Here is a 13,189-nt window from a genome sequence, read left to right on the forward strand (position 1 = left end):
GTATTGAATTAGTCTAGTGAGAGAGTGAGATCTAGGATAATCTTGCTACACATGGTAAAACTATTTCCTCTTGGTATGAGTTTACTTCTTGGAATTCCTCTTTATACACAAGGCATTAACTCTTGGAATTAACTCATTATACACAAGATACTTCGTTAAAGTATATAAGTAGAATGCATTCATATTTGAAACATAAAATATTGATGTTTAGTCCTTCTAACTTTGATGAAGTAAGTGTTCAAGCAACCCATATTGAAGCAGCTGGAGGAAAGACAAGTTCTAGTTCAGAGAAGGAATTTGTTCCTTTTGAAGGCAACAAGAAGGGTAAGAAAGAAACCACAGTGAAGAAAGAGGAAGGTGAAAGTCCTACATGTTCACATTGTTAGAAGAAAGGGCACAAGGGTGTAAAGTGTTGGAAATTGCATCTAGAATTGAAACAAAAGTGGTTTAAGAAGGATCATAAAGGAAATAAGAAGATTACAACTATTGTTCGGGATATGGGATCAAATTTTGATGATGAAACAAAGATATCAGTTGTGGGTCTAAAAGGTAAAGCTTTCATTAGTCATGAATCTTCCATTAGTACTTCATGTTCTACGTCTAAAAGTCATGATGTTCCTAAAGATAGTAAGAGATGTGAACTTTTTCATATAAGAGCGATTTTAAAGAATAGTAAAAATTATTCCTCTCATAGATAGCAGATCCCAAATAAATTTGATTTCAGAAGAAGTTGTTGAACAATTGGGATTGGAAACTAAACCATATACGAGACTTTATCCATTAGGTTGTGTGTGCAATGATAACAGATTGCAGGTAGTAATGCAATGTAAGTTAAGATTTGCAATAACATCTAAGTTCATAGATGAGGTTGAATTTTATGTGGTTCCACTAGACATCTATGAGATTGTTTTGGGTAGCCCATACTTATATGATAGGAAAGCTATCTTCTACATGGAGCATAATAGATATCACTTGTTTAAGGATGGAATTGAATACATTGTAAAAGCTCATCGCATGAAGAAGGAATCAATTGTAATCACGAGACATTTGAAAAGGATTATGAATGTAGTAAATTGATTCTCATGTCTGCAACAACTAGTTAGGATTAGGTATAAGAAAAATCAAGTCTTCAATCAGTGATGGAAAATGAAGACTTGTATGATTCATTTTCTAATGGTGTTCCTATGCAAGAGATCCAGAGAGTTGATACTTTTCCTTTATCATTAGTTTATTTAGTGTTGTTACTTCTTTTTTCTATTGGTTGGTACTATTTGGGTGATGGATGTAATAATGAATAGTGGTGGATGTATGGTTAATTGTGTCAACAATGCTATCTCATTCTTTCCTTGTGTTGATGATGAGTCATATATTCAGATTTCCAACAGGTTGTATAGGTGATACTGGACAAGTGAGGCAAACATGTCCTCACTTCCATTCTATGAAAAGGTATGCTTTTAGAGGTCCAAAAGCTTCTCAGTCAGAAGGAATGATCTAGTTGGATCTAGAGAACCTAAATTTTTTCCTAGTCTCAAAATCTCTCAATTTTAGCATCATTGTAAAGAGCTCAGAAAACCGGGTGTAGTGCAACTTGAATGAAGTCAAAATGAACTCATACACATAATTTGTGAGCATTGAAAGTACTAGTCAATCGACAAATGAAAGGGTTCAAGAAACGGTGAAAAAATTAAAGCCATGTAATTACTGCTTGGATAAGGGATTAAATCTCTATTTTGGATTAGGCTATGAAACTTGTAAATCTTAGTTTTTAGATAATCCATTCTACCAAAATATTTGACAACATCATCCCAACCTCATCCCTAATTTATTGTACATTATTCAAATATTGTTCAACTTCTTTTAATATGTTGAGTTGCAACCTTTAATATTAAAAATTATATTTAATAAAATTATTTCAATATTAAATTTGGACATTTTAACTAACTTGTTTAAAGAAGGGATGACAAAAATTTGAAACATGCACGTGGAACATGTAAACAGACAACCCAAGGAAAAGTGCAAAGGAAGAACTTGCACCTTTTGTAATAAAGGGGTGACTCAAATTGAATGATACTTTATCATATAGTGTGTGGCTTATAAGGATATTCATAATCAGTTTGAATGTGGATGTTCTAAATGAGCGATTTGAGGAGGCAAGGATTTATATTAATTGGTCAAGATTTGCAACAAAAGAACCAACATAGAGAGAGATTTGAAATATTTGTTTTCCTAGAACTCTTAGCCCCTTGGACCACTTAGTCTTGTGGACATCATTGAAATTGTTTCATTTCATTTCAATTTTAGATACACAATAAAAGATCCAAGATACACAAGAAATATGAGATAAAATAGACAAATGAACATCGAGTAGAAGTGTGGAGATCAAGTCGATTTTTTTAATTATGGTTTATTCATTTCAGATTGTCATTCATATCGTTGGCTATCCATGGATCTAACCTCTTAAACATAATTAAAAAATGATTGCATTAATTCATCCCTTCTACCAATTGCTGTACAATAAACTTTCCTTTATATTTTAAAACAAAGAGGCAAGGGAAGAGCATCAACTACCACCTATGTTCCAATTGTGGTTCATTGGATTTCACAAATAAAAAACTCACTAAAAGCAATCAAGTGAGCGAATAGCTACACATCTTTCTTGGTAAAATAATAATAGTAGTAATTAAATGAATTGTGCAACTTTATTAGTTAAAGCTATTGGATTTCTACTATCCATCAGTGTTATTATTTGTTTTCTCCTTCTCTTCTCTTGCATGCATCTCAATGATGGATCACACAGTGTGATCTGAAACGTTGATGATAAAAATCGTTCACACAATCAAATCCAGACAACAAATAATAACTTTATCAGTACCAATAGTACATAAATATTACGACATTTATGCAGAAGTATTTAATAGATTGTGCAATTTTAATGGTTGATAAAGCAAACGCGTAATGAAATAATAAGAAAACTATTTTAGACCATAGTTTGAAATGCCCACTTCTTGATCTTTGCACACATATCAAATCCCACTACATTGGTCTTTCCTAATCAAAGCTAAAATAATATTCATAAGCAATTAACTCTAGACAAAAGTTGACATATCATTGAGAAACTCAGAATAATATTAACTATAATACCTAGTGTTCTTCCCTTACCATGAATCGCCAAATATTTTACAATAAAAAACAAGAAAGTGGGAGAGGGGGCGTGAATTTGGAAGGAAAAAAGAAAAGAAATTGCCATTGATTTGTCCCATACGGTTGCCGCATATTCTTTGCGTCGGTAATCATTATGAAGAGTTAACCACGATAGAATAATATGGTCGAACTCGCTTCCACCGCTTTGTCCAGCTGCAACGTGTATTCCCACATGGGAAATAATAATAATATGTGTCGCTATTATCAGTCATTGTTTCTCCGTACACACCACAAGCGTTTTAACCCTGGTTAGCCTTCAAAGTAACCTCCTCTTGAGAATGATTAAACCAAGTTGTTGATAAGCTGTTCTAAGTTGGGGAAGTAATGGGAAGAGACATATTGATAGATTGATAGATAGATGGATGATTTTTGACGTCTTTGAATCTAGACATAGATAGATAAATCTTTATATCTTTGAGAGAATCTTCCAACTTCAAATCAATTTTATTAATTCGATTCTATTTTTGTGCAAGTTGATGATGAGCCCACCTCACTTCTCGTGAGAGATGGATTCATGTGTGAATCACTACTCATGATATATGGGTCAATGAGTTTGACTCAAAAACTACATAGTTTAATTGTGATAGCAATATCACAACTAGTTGTTCATGTTTCGATTAAAATTTATTAGATTTGGATCCATAGCGGTTTATTAGTATATTGAGTACTTTGGAAAAAGTTAGTAATTAGATCACAACTTTGTGGTATCAATGTGCACGATTGGGACATTTATGTGGAAGAACCAAGATCAATTGTACAAAGTTTTTGGTTGTCAAAATGAACATTTGATGAGGCAAATAACATAAATGTATAGGATGATATTTTGAAATGACCACTTATTGACCCTTGTCTTTGCTACCCGGAAGCTAAAATAATAGCTACAAGAAATTGAGTGATCGTATTTAGTTTGTGAAGATAATAGGGGTTACACATTGAATCTCCTAAGTGTAGGGTCATCAAAATCTTATGTGGAAATTTCAAATCACTCCCATTGTTTTACAACAATTTAGCAAGTTGTATACTTATTACTAAGGTTTCAAGGCAACATTGTCAAATATGATACTGCATTAAAATACTTTTTCCCATGGTTTTCAAAAAGGCCAAAGAAAGAAGTGAACCCAATAATTATGTACTAAGTCATTTTTTATTGATGTGTTGATGTGACACCACACTAGTTGTTATTGTCTAGATTTAATAATACATTTTATTAAATTATGGATAGTCATTATAAACAATAAAAATATTAAAGTCACAACTATAGGTGCAATATTGCTTAAAGAGTTGGAAAATATATCAACAAGTGCTATCACAACTATTGGAACACACTCAACTAGTGTGTCCTTATCACAAAGAACTTTTAACATCTATAATTTTAAACATTAAATAGCCCATGGGACATTCAATCTTGCCATCTTCAACTTTTGTTGTTTAGTCACTTTTCTACCCAAGATGATGATGTGCCCCACCAATTTCACAAAGTCCCTCGTGAAAATGGTATCAAGATATTAGCATAATTGCCTTTGATATCTCTCTAAGTATCGCACTTCAAAATGTAGTGTGATATCAAGATATTAGCATACTTACCTTTAATATCTATCTAACTATCACACTTCAAAATGAAGTGAGGTAACAAGCTTAGAAATTGTTCTTGTCTTGGCCATGTTGCGTGCCACTATGTTTGAGGTTCACAACCCTAGGGTAATCGTCAAATTGGTGTTGCTGGGCCAATTTTAGTGGAAAATGTAAGTGTGGACTTGAATTTGTTTGTCAAGAAGTGTAACCGGGAAAGCTTTAAGTTTGGGAATAGTATTGCGCAGCTGTTCTACCACAACATCAATTCTAGAGAGGCCCAGATCATGGAGGAAGTTTTTGATTTCTTGGGCTTATAACTACAGTTGAAATTAGAATTTAGGCCAAGTTCTACTATTTATGCTTTGGATGGAAGGAAGAAAGCCTTTGGGCGAGTTAGCGATAATCTATTAGATGATAGTTTCTTTGAGCTTCTGTCAAACAATCTAATGTCGTATTAATGCTTCCACATTTTGAGCATTTTACAAGCTTGCTTGGTGTAACTCTTCTTACTATGCATGAACCCATGATGTAGCTTCCTATACTATGCTTGCTAACAACTAATTGTTGTAATTTCTGCCTAGAGCTATGGAAATAATGGTCAATTCTCCATTCCTAGTAGTCGACATCAAAGTGGGCCTATAATGGTGTATTCCAAGTGGTAAAGCTAGCTCCAAAAAGGATCGAAATAGTTTATTAGTAATAAGAACTAATGCATGTTTAAGTTCGAGCTCAAATTCTTAGATGTAGCATGAAACTAAGAAACCAATTGTTAAGCAAATTAAGGAGACAAAGTGCTCAATCTCCTAATCTGTCATATTCAAGGATCAAGATTTATTGATGAGGAGGAAGAAATAGTTAACCCCTATTGAAGTCTTTACTCTTAGAGAATGGTTGAATTCTTTATTCTTAGAAAGTGGCTGAAAAATGCATTGTAGAGCACCTAGCTTCTTCAACACAAGTAAGCAATATATCCTATAATAAGTAGCAGACAAAACAAAGTTTTGTTACTCATCAAAAAAATCACAGGAAATCAAAATTGTGGAATTCTCAAGAAGATAGTTTTATTAATCATTAAACCAAATAAATTTTCATTAAAGAAAAAAAAAAAAAAAAAACAGAACCCTAAGTTATGAAACCAAACAGAGGAGCAAAGAATCATATGGGAGAATGAGAGAAGGGTGGGCAAATGAGGGTTGCAAAAGTTCAAGTGTGGCATCTAGCCTCTTTTGAAAGAACTAGGAGCCATGCCATTCTTACCTTGGGTGTCATTTCCAGTAATGAAGCCACTGCTATGCCACATAACATTGGGGATGACCCAATGAAAATAGGAGCTCGCCTAGCTTTCCCATGATCTTCTCGCTGGTGCAGAGTGCAGCAAAATTCTCTAGTGGCTTAGGTGTCAAGTTTGTGAATATCTTTGTCACAATTCACCCTACACATACACCACTGACACAAATGTCAAAGAAAACCTTAGGATTTGCTTGCCAAAAGCTTCCAAGCTTTTAAAAAAATCCAATGTTACTTTGAGAAGAGTTTAGAAAATTTATGAAATTATTTGTAATAAAAATTGGTTTTATCATTGCCATTTTTTCTCTCAACCAATAGAGTTAAAGATTAATAGATTATATAATATTTGAAAAATGTGCACTAATATATAAACATACGACATATACAAAAATCTTTAAATACTATTGGCTGAATTAATTATAGATGTGCATCCAAGGGTTCTATAAGTATCTTGCCGTAGGCAAGAACTAACAAGATATTAGCATAATTGTCTTTGATGTCTCTCTAAGTATCACATTTCAAAAGAAAGTGTCTTGCAGATTTCATTGTCCAAGTGTAAAATGACCTTTTTTCCCAAGTTTATTTTAGTCAATTCCACTCTCGTGTTTCATATTAGAGATGGTGAGAGTTGTTCCTAATTTTTTTCAATGTTTTCCATGATTTGCTTTCACATTAGAATCAATGACAATTGGTTCTTAGTTTTTGTTGAGCTTTTCCACCATTTAGAAATGGTTCTTAGTTGTGTTCAATGTTTTGAGTGTCATCCTTCACATTAGAGTTTTCAAGCATTAACTTCTTAATTTTTCTCTATATTGAAGTTGGTGAGGATTACTTTCACTCATTAAAGATTTAAAAAAGTAAATTATTAAATAGACCTTAATTATAATGAGTAATTTTGAAAATTGGTCTCCCATGTTAATGACAGTTTAGTAGAAAGAGGCTTCCGGATTAGATATATGCTCCCTAATAATATCCATATGTTATTAAAAGCAAAGACATAAACATCTATATAATTAAATATTTTTCAAAACAAAAGTTTGAGTCGCGAAAGTTGCAGCGGCACTCATTAAAAATACAAAGAGATCTCCTTTGCCTGCCGACCGTCAAATAACGGGAATTTGTAAGTAGTGGTGTTGGTTTCTGTTTTCTGGATTGATTATAAATTTAACGGATTTCCCGATGTTTCTGAAACTTCATTATAAATTCAGAAACTTGTGGCAGATTTCGCGTGGGAAATCAGTTTAATAAGGGCTGGAATTGTTGGCATTAACAGAATAGAATCCCAAGATATGTGACAGCAATGTCTGTTAGGCCTCACCGGCCTCTTCTTCTTCGATGGTTAACTACTTCAGCATCGCGTCTTTGATGATATTTCTCCTGTTTACTGCTTCTCTGGTTGTTCTTCCGTTAATTCTGCCGCCTTTGCCGCCGCCGCCCTTTCTGCTCATGCTCGTACCAGTTGGAATACTCTCGGTGCTCATGATTTTGGCCCTCCTGCCTTCTCAAATCACGAATATCTTGGTTGCCTTTTCTTAACATTGGGCATTGGAAATGAGAGGCTTCAGGGAATCAATGGAGCATTGGGTCTTGGAAGGTTCAATTTCTTTTATATTGTCTTGTCTTTCCTCCCTTCTCATGATGAATTGATCCCAAACAACGAAGAAATGAATTCACAGGCTGATTCTAGAAGCTTTGCACATTAAGGAGCAATCCTATTTGGGCAAATTCTTGTGGCAGAGGGTCTCGGTAAGGCTTTCAAGGTTAGGGATCAGTGTGGCTGTGATCAGGTCTTGTAGCTCATCAATGGGATCTATGGAGGAGAGATAGTTCAGTGGTAGATGGATCATAGACCTTGACATGGAAGGTTATGACAATCTGAATGGGGTTGATAGTTTAATGATAGAACCTTTCAGAATTCAGATGGGAAGATTGTAGGTCAGCGAAAGAATCTAGCCCTCTAAAAATGGGAGGTTGGTGGTGGATCCTTTTACCATGCCGATGGAATATCTTGACATGCAGATGGAAGATAAATGTTTAATGGGAGATCTCACTGATTAAATGGAATTGGTGGCTCATCTATTGATTCTCTCATGAGGAATCTGGAGGTGGTTATGGAACTTTTTAGGGTTCGCAACTCATCTTATGAACCCCTCCCTACCAGATGGGAGGTTAGTAGCTCTACACTGGAGTTTATTAATAGGCATGCTGAAGGTTATAATTGAACCTGTATAGGGTTGATAGAACCTTTCATAATACATTTGGGAAGTTTGTAGCTTAGAGAAAGAATCTTACTCCCCAAAAACGGGAGGTTGGTTCTTTAGGGTGGAACCTCCAAACATGCATATAAAAGATTGATAGTTCAATGGTAGAACTTCTCACTGATTAAATGGAAATTGTATTGATCCTGTCACCAGGAACGTAGAGGTCATGATGGACCTCCCTCAAGGCTGGTATCTCAGGCAATGAACCTCTCAATGTGTCTCAATGTGTGATGGGAGATTGGTAGCTTTACTATAAATTCTCTTACCAGGCAGGCTGAAGGTCATAATGGAACATGTAAAGGATTTTTGGCTTGGCCAAAACCTCTCATCTCCTTGAGGCTGAAAGGAAATCTCTGCAAGGTTGGCTTCTCTGAAGAGCTTCTTATCTCATAAATGGAAGGTTCTAATAAAATTTGATAGGATTTTATAACTCATTAATAGAGCCTCTCACCAATCTTATCTCAGAAATGGATGGTTCTATTAAAATTTGGAAGGGTAATATAACTCATCAATAGAGCCTCTCACCAATCAAAGTTCATAATGGAATCTGTAAAGAATTCATATCTGTTAAGTGGAATCCCTCAAAGTTCATAATGGAATCTGTAAAGAATTCATATCTGTTAAGTGGAATCCCTCAATGTGCAAATGGGTTGTGTAAATGGGTTGGTAGTTCAATGTTACCATTTATTATGATGTAAATTGAAGATTATATAGCGAGTCTGTAAACTGTAACCAAAAGTCATACTAGAGCCTGCCTATGGGAGGATGCTTAATGGTGGAGATGGATTGATACCTGATTGTTCACTCGTTGGTAGAACATTCAGCTTCAAGAGATGTACAATTCTTTTAATGTCATTCCTTTCTCTGCCTTTCCTGGCTCATATACAACTTGTATAAAATTATCAACAATGGGATGGGGATATTCTAGATTGTTATTACCATGTAAATGCCCAATTCGGGACTGCTTGTTATAGGAATGTTCCTAAAGCCGATAAATGTTCATTGCGCACTCAAGCCTGCAAACACAATACTGTAAGGAAAACTTTGAATATTTTTTAATACTGAATGATGTCCATTTTCATTAGTTTTGAGGGTTTCATATCATTATTTCCAATGACATTTTCCAATTCAGGAATGCATGTATTGACAACGTTTTCTATAGCTGAAGGCTGGTTTGTGGGTTTGCTGGATCAAGAAAAGTTGAACAGTTTTGGAGCTGGAATAATGTAGGTATATATTATGTTCATTGGTATTAAGGTTTCAATTCACACATCACCATTTTTTAAATAGAGTTTGTAAGGTATTAAAAACAACAGTCAGCATGTGATGCATTTTTGTGAAAGATGATTGGAACATGCATCTGCATATCGCATTCATACCCTAAAATTTGTTTGTGAGGGGCAATGTTTCAATTTTCAACTTGAGTTGGTCGGTTCAAAATAAGGAAAGGACTTTAATGGCCTATCTGCAAGCCACGTGATTAATGCATCAGAATCATTATAAACCCAAATTTAAATTATGACGCTCTGCTGTACCACAACACCTTTTGTGGATTTTTTTGTGTTCTACAAGCTTTTGGATCAATACAGAGTTTTATGTCTTCTAGTGGCCTAGTGGATTCCAAAAACTAGTAGGTATTGTAAGTGATAATACGGTATTGCTGAATTGGGCTCTGACGAGTCATTCAGCCAGTGTTGCAGAGCGTATGGTCTTTTTATTGCGTCAGAATTTATTAGGTTAAAATACAATGACTTTATAATGGTCTAGGAGGAATGAACTGAAGGATTTTATTAACTTCCAACAGTCTGTTGAAACACCAAACAAAATAAGAACAAGTGAGCGTAACAGGTCCATCTGCCTGGCTAAACATGAGACATTGATGTTTCCTTCTTGAGATAGGATCTCTGACATAGATACATTTGGTAAGAAATTTATTTTTTTCATTTGAAGCAATGACACCATTTTCGTGAGCCTGAGATGTACAAGTAGCAAATTAGGCTGAAGTGAAATCATGGAAGAGGGTTATTTATATGGAGAGATGATATTATATACAACAATCAAGAGCAGACACAGCTTACAAGGATGCAATAGTAGTGAAACCATTATGATATTGAATTGAAACTTCTGTTAAATTTGTATTATAGGTATGATAATTTTGGTATGGAAATGTTTTTAAGATTCAATTGATAGAGTATAATTGGTGAGGATAATTATATGTTGTTTGATTATACTATTTATCAATGTTCAATTATTTAGAATATATACGAGATGAGGTGTGGATTGTGCAGCTCAAATCTTTAGGTTGACATATAGGATGATGTAAGGTAATTTTGGCCGATTGTATAGATCCTTTGATCCTTGGCTCAAGGAAAAAAGATGTCAGTATAGACTTGTACTTATCTCTATAATAACACAAATTTTTAGGTGGTATAAAAACCTCTATAAAGATTACTTGAAATGTAATCCTGAAACAATACAAGAACTTTTATTTATTATACCTAAGCTCAGCTAATTTATTTCAATTTAAAGTCTTGCTGGAAAGATTTTCTTATTGCATGTCTAAAACTTGCCTTTAAATTCCTGTGATTAAGATTTACCAATGTCACTATAAGAACCTTTTGTACCTATGTTACTAGAAATTTGAAAAACTTTTATTTATATACCTAGGCTTAGTTAAACCTTCTTTATTTCAAATTAAAGTCATGTTGGAAAGTTTTTCTTACTGTAGATCTAAAATTTATCTTTGAGTTCCTTTGAGTAAGATTTACCCACGACCCTATAAGAACCATTTGTACCTATGTCACCAAGAGTTAATAGTTGAAAACAGTGAAAGTCTTTCAAAAAGTTTTTCTTAGTGTACATCTACAACTTACCTTTGAGATCCTTTGATTAAGATCACCCATGTCACTATAAGAACCTTTTGTACCTATATCAATAGGAGTTGGAAATGGTGTGAAAATTTTGAGATAATTTTTTTCTTACCGTACATCTAAAACTTGTCTGTAAGTTCTTCTAATTAAAATTTACAACTTTTATAACTATATCACTAAAAGTGATTACGAATGAATGATGTTTGCTAAAACACATTTTATTTAAAAAATGAATGATATTTACTGCATTTTATCTCAAAATGAACAATATTTACTGCATTTTATCTCAAAATGAATGATATTTTCTGTATTGTTTTTCTCACTGTATATCTAAAATATGTCTTTAAGTTCTTCTAATTAAGATCTATCCATGTTACTATAAGAACTTTTTGTATCTATGTCAATAAGAATCACGATGTAAAAATCTTGCTATAAATTTTTCCTTGCTGTACATCTAAAACTTACCTGAAGTTTCTCTGATTAAGATTTACAACTTTTGTACCTATATCACTACAAATCATCACAAACGAATGATATTTACTTAAATACATTTTATTTTATTTCATTACTCAATCAAAAGTTTATTTAAAGGGAATAGTCTCAGAAACACCTTTCCTTGTGTTTTGTTTGTTTTTAAAAGGATCTCCTCCAAGGAATTGGTCTAGTATTTTATATAGTATTTTTTTGGTGCTTTTTATTAGGTATGCTTTACTATTCAGGCATCTTCTTTCGGTGGTGCCAAGTGTGTGCAAATGGGAGTCTTATTGATGTCAGTTTGCACCAACTTTGCATTGACACACATTGATGATGGAACTGAAAAATCCAGTACAGTAGACAAAGTGGGGGCATTTATAATAAAGTGGGAGCGCCTTGTCTTGAAAAACCCAAACATAGGTTTGATACAAAGTTTTAGTCAACAAAAACATAAAAGAATCAGCACTCTCTCTCACAGAAATTACCTTTCCTGCTGAGATTCCCTAATCACTTCATTAAATAAATAGCTTGATTCTTCATTATCATCAAATAAATAACTCGATTCTTCATTCTCATCTACGTATGAGCTATTGTTCCCAATATGATATTGATGCCATCTCTGTGTTGGTGATTGTGTGCATCCTTATCACTTGTAAGCTTATTTAAGAAACAATACTTAAATGGCTCGTTTTCCCATTGCAAAATGACCTCAATTCTGTCTCAACCAGGCTACTCTTTCTACCGGTTGGTTGTGGTAATAACATTGTATTATATTTAAAATAAAATGAAGATGTTCAGGTAAAATGTGATTGCTGTATGATTGTATCTAGGAATTTTTATTTTGTTTGGAATATTTTTCATAGCTGTATGATTGTATCTAGGAATTTATATTTTGTTTGGAAGATTTTTCATAGTTTTAGCTATAAAATGAAGACTGTTCAGGTAAAATGAGATTGCTGTATGACTGTATTTAGGAATTTTTATCTTGTTTGGAAAGTTTTTCATAGTTTTAGTTCTTGGAGAGTACAAATCTGGAGGTAAAATCTGTGGGTAAGGAGTCAAAGATTTGGGGAATCTATTTTGTCAAACTTTTCTAAGACAGCTTTGGCCTCATTTCTTATGGTGTTGGAGTTCTGCATTCAGCAAGATTTGATTCTCTCTTTTGTACTTTTTAAGAAGCGTCCACTTTACTAGCCATTAACAGATTTAAGAATTCTTACTTAAAATACAATTCAAAAGACAATATTACACGAAAGAGAAGATTTTAGATAGACTATTTAAAATATATAGAATTACAGCTAAATATATATCTAGTCTATGATATGTGCTTTTTAAAACATTTAAAAGACAATTTTGAATAGATATAAATTACCAAAAAAAATCTCATATACAAAGTTAACCATCAAATTCAAATCTTGACGATGCTTATTTATTCGGAAAGCTTTATTTTCCTTACATACCTTCTACACTTTTAATTTTAAATTGATTTAATTATTATTTGAACAAACATTTACATTAAATTTA

General features: G+C 33.4%; 1 long non-coding RNA gene across 1 annotated transcript; it reads left to right on the forward strand.

The window, feature by feature from the left end:
• The first annotated feature begins 6,955 nt into the window (after positions 1 to 6,955).
• Positions 6,956 to 12,469, forward strand: LOC149575503 (uncharacterized). The gene is made up of 2 exons (XR_016360175.1): positions 6,956 to 9,547; positions 11,893 to 12,469. It is a non-coding gene; the product is annotated as an uncharacterized LOC149575503 (long non-coding RNA).
• The last annotated feature ends 720 nt before the right edge of the window (positions 12,470 to 13,189 follow it).

Source organism: Cupressus sempervirens, chromosome 2, assembly GCF_028749045.1.
Source record: "Cupressus sempervirens isolate cs-2001-9-10 chromosome 2, ASM2874904v1, whole genome shotgun sequence".
Classification (NCBI taxonomy): domain Eukaryota; kingdom Viridiplantae; phylum Streptophyta; class Pinopsida; order Cupressales; family Cupressaceae; genus Cupressus; species Cupressus sempervirens.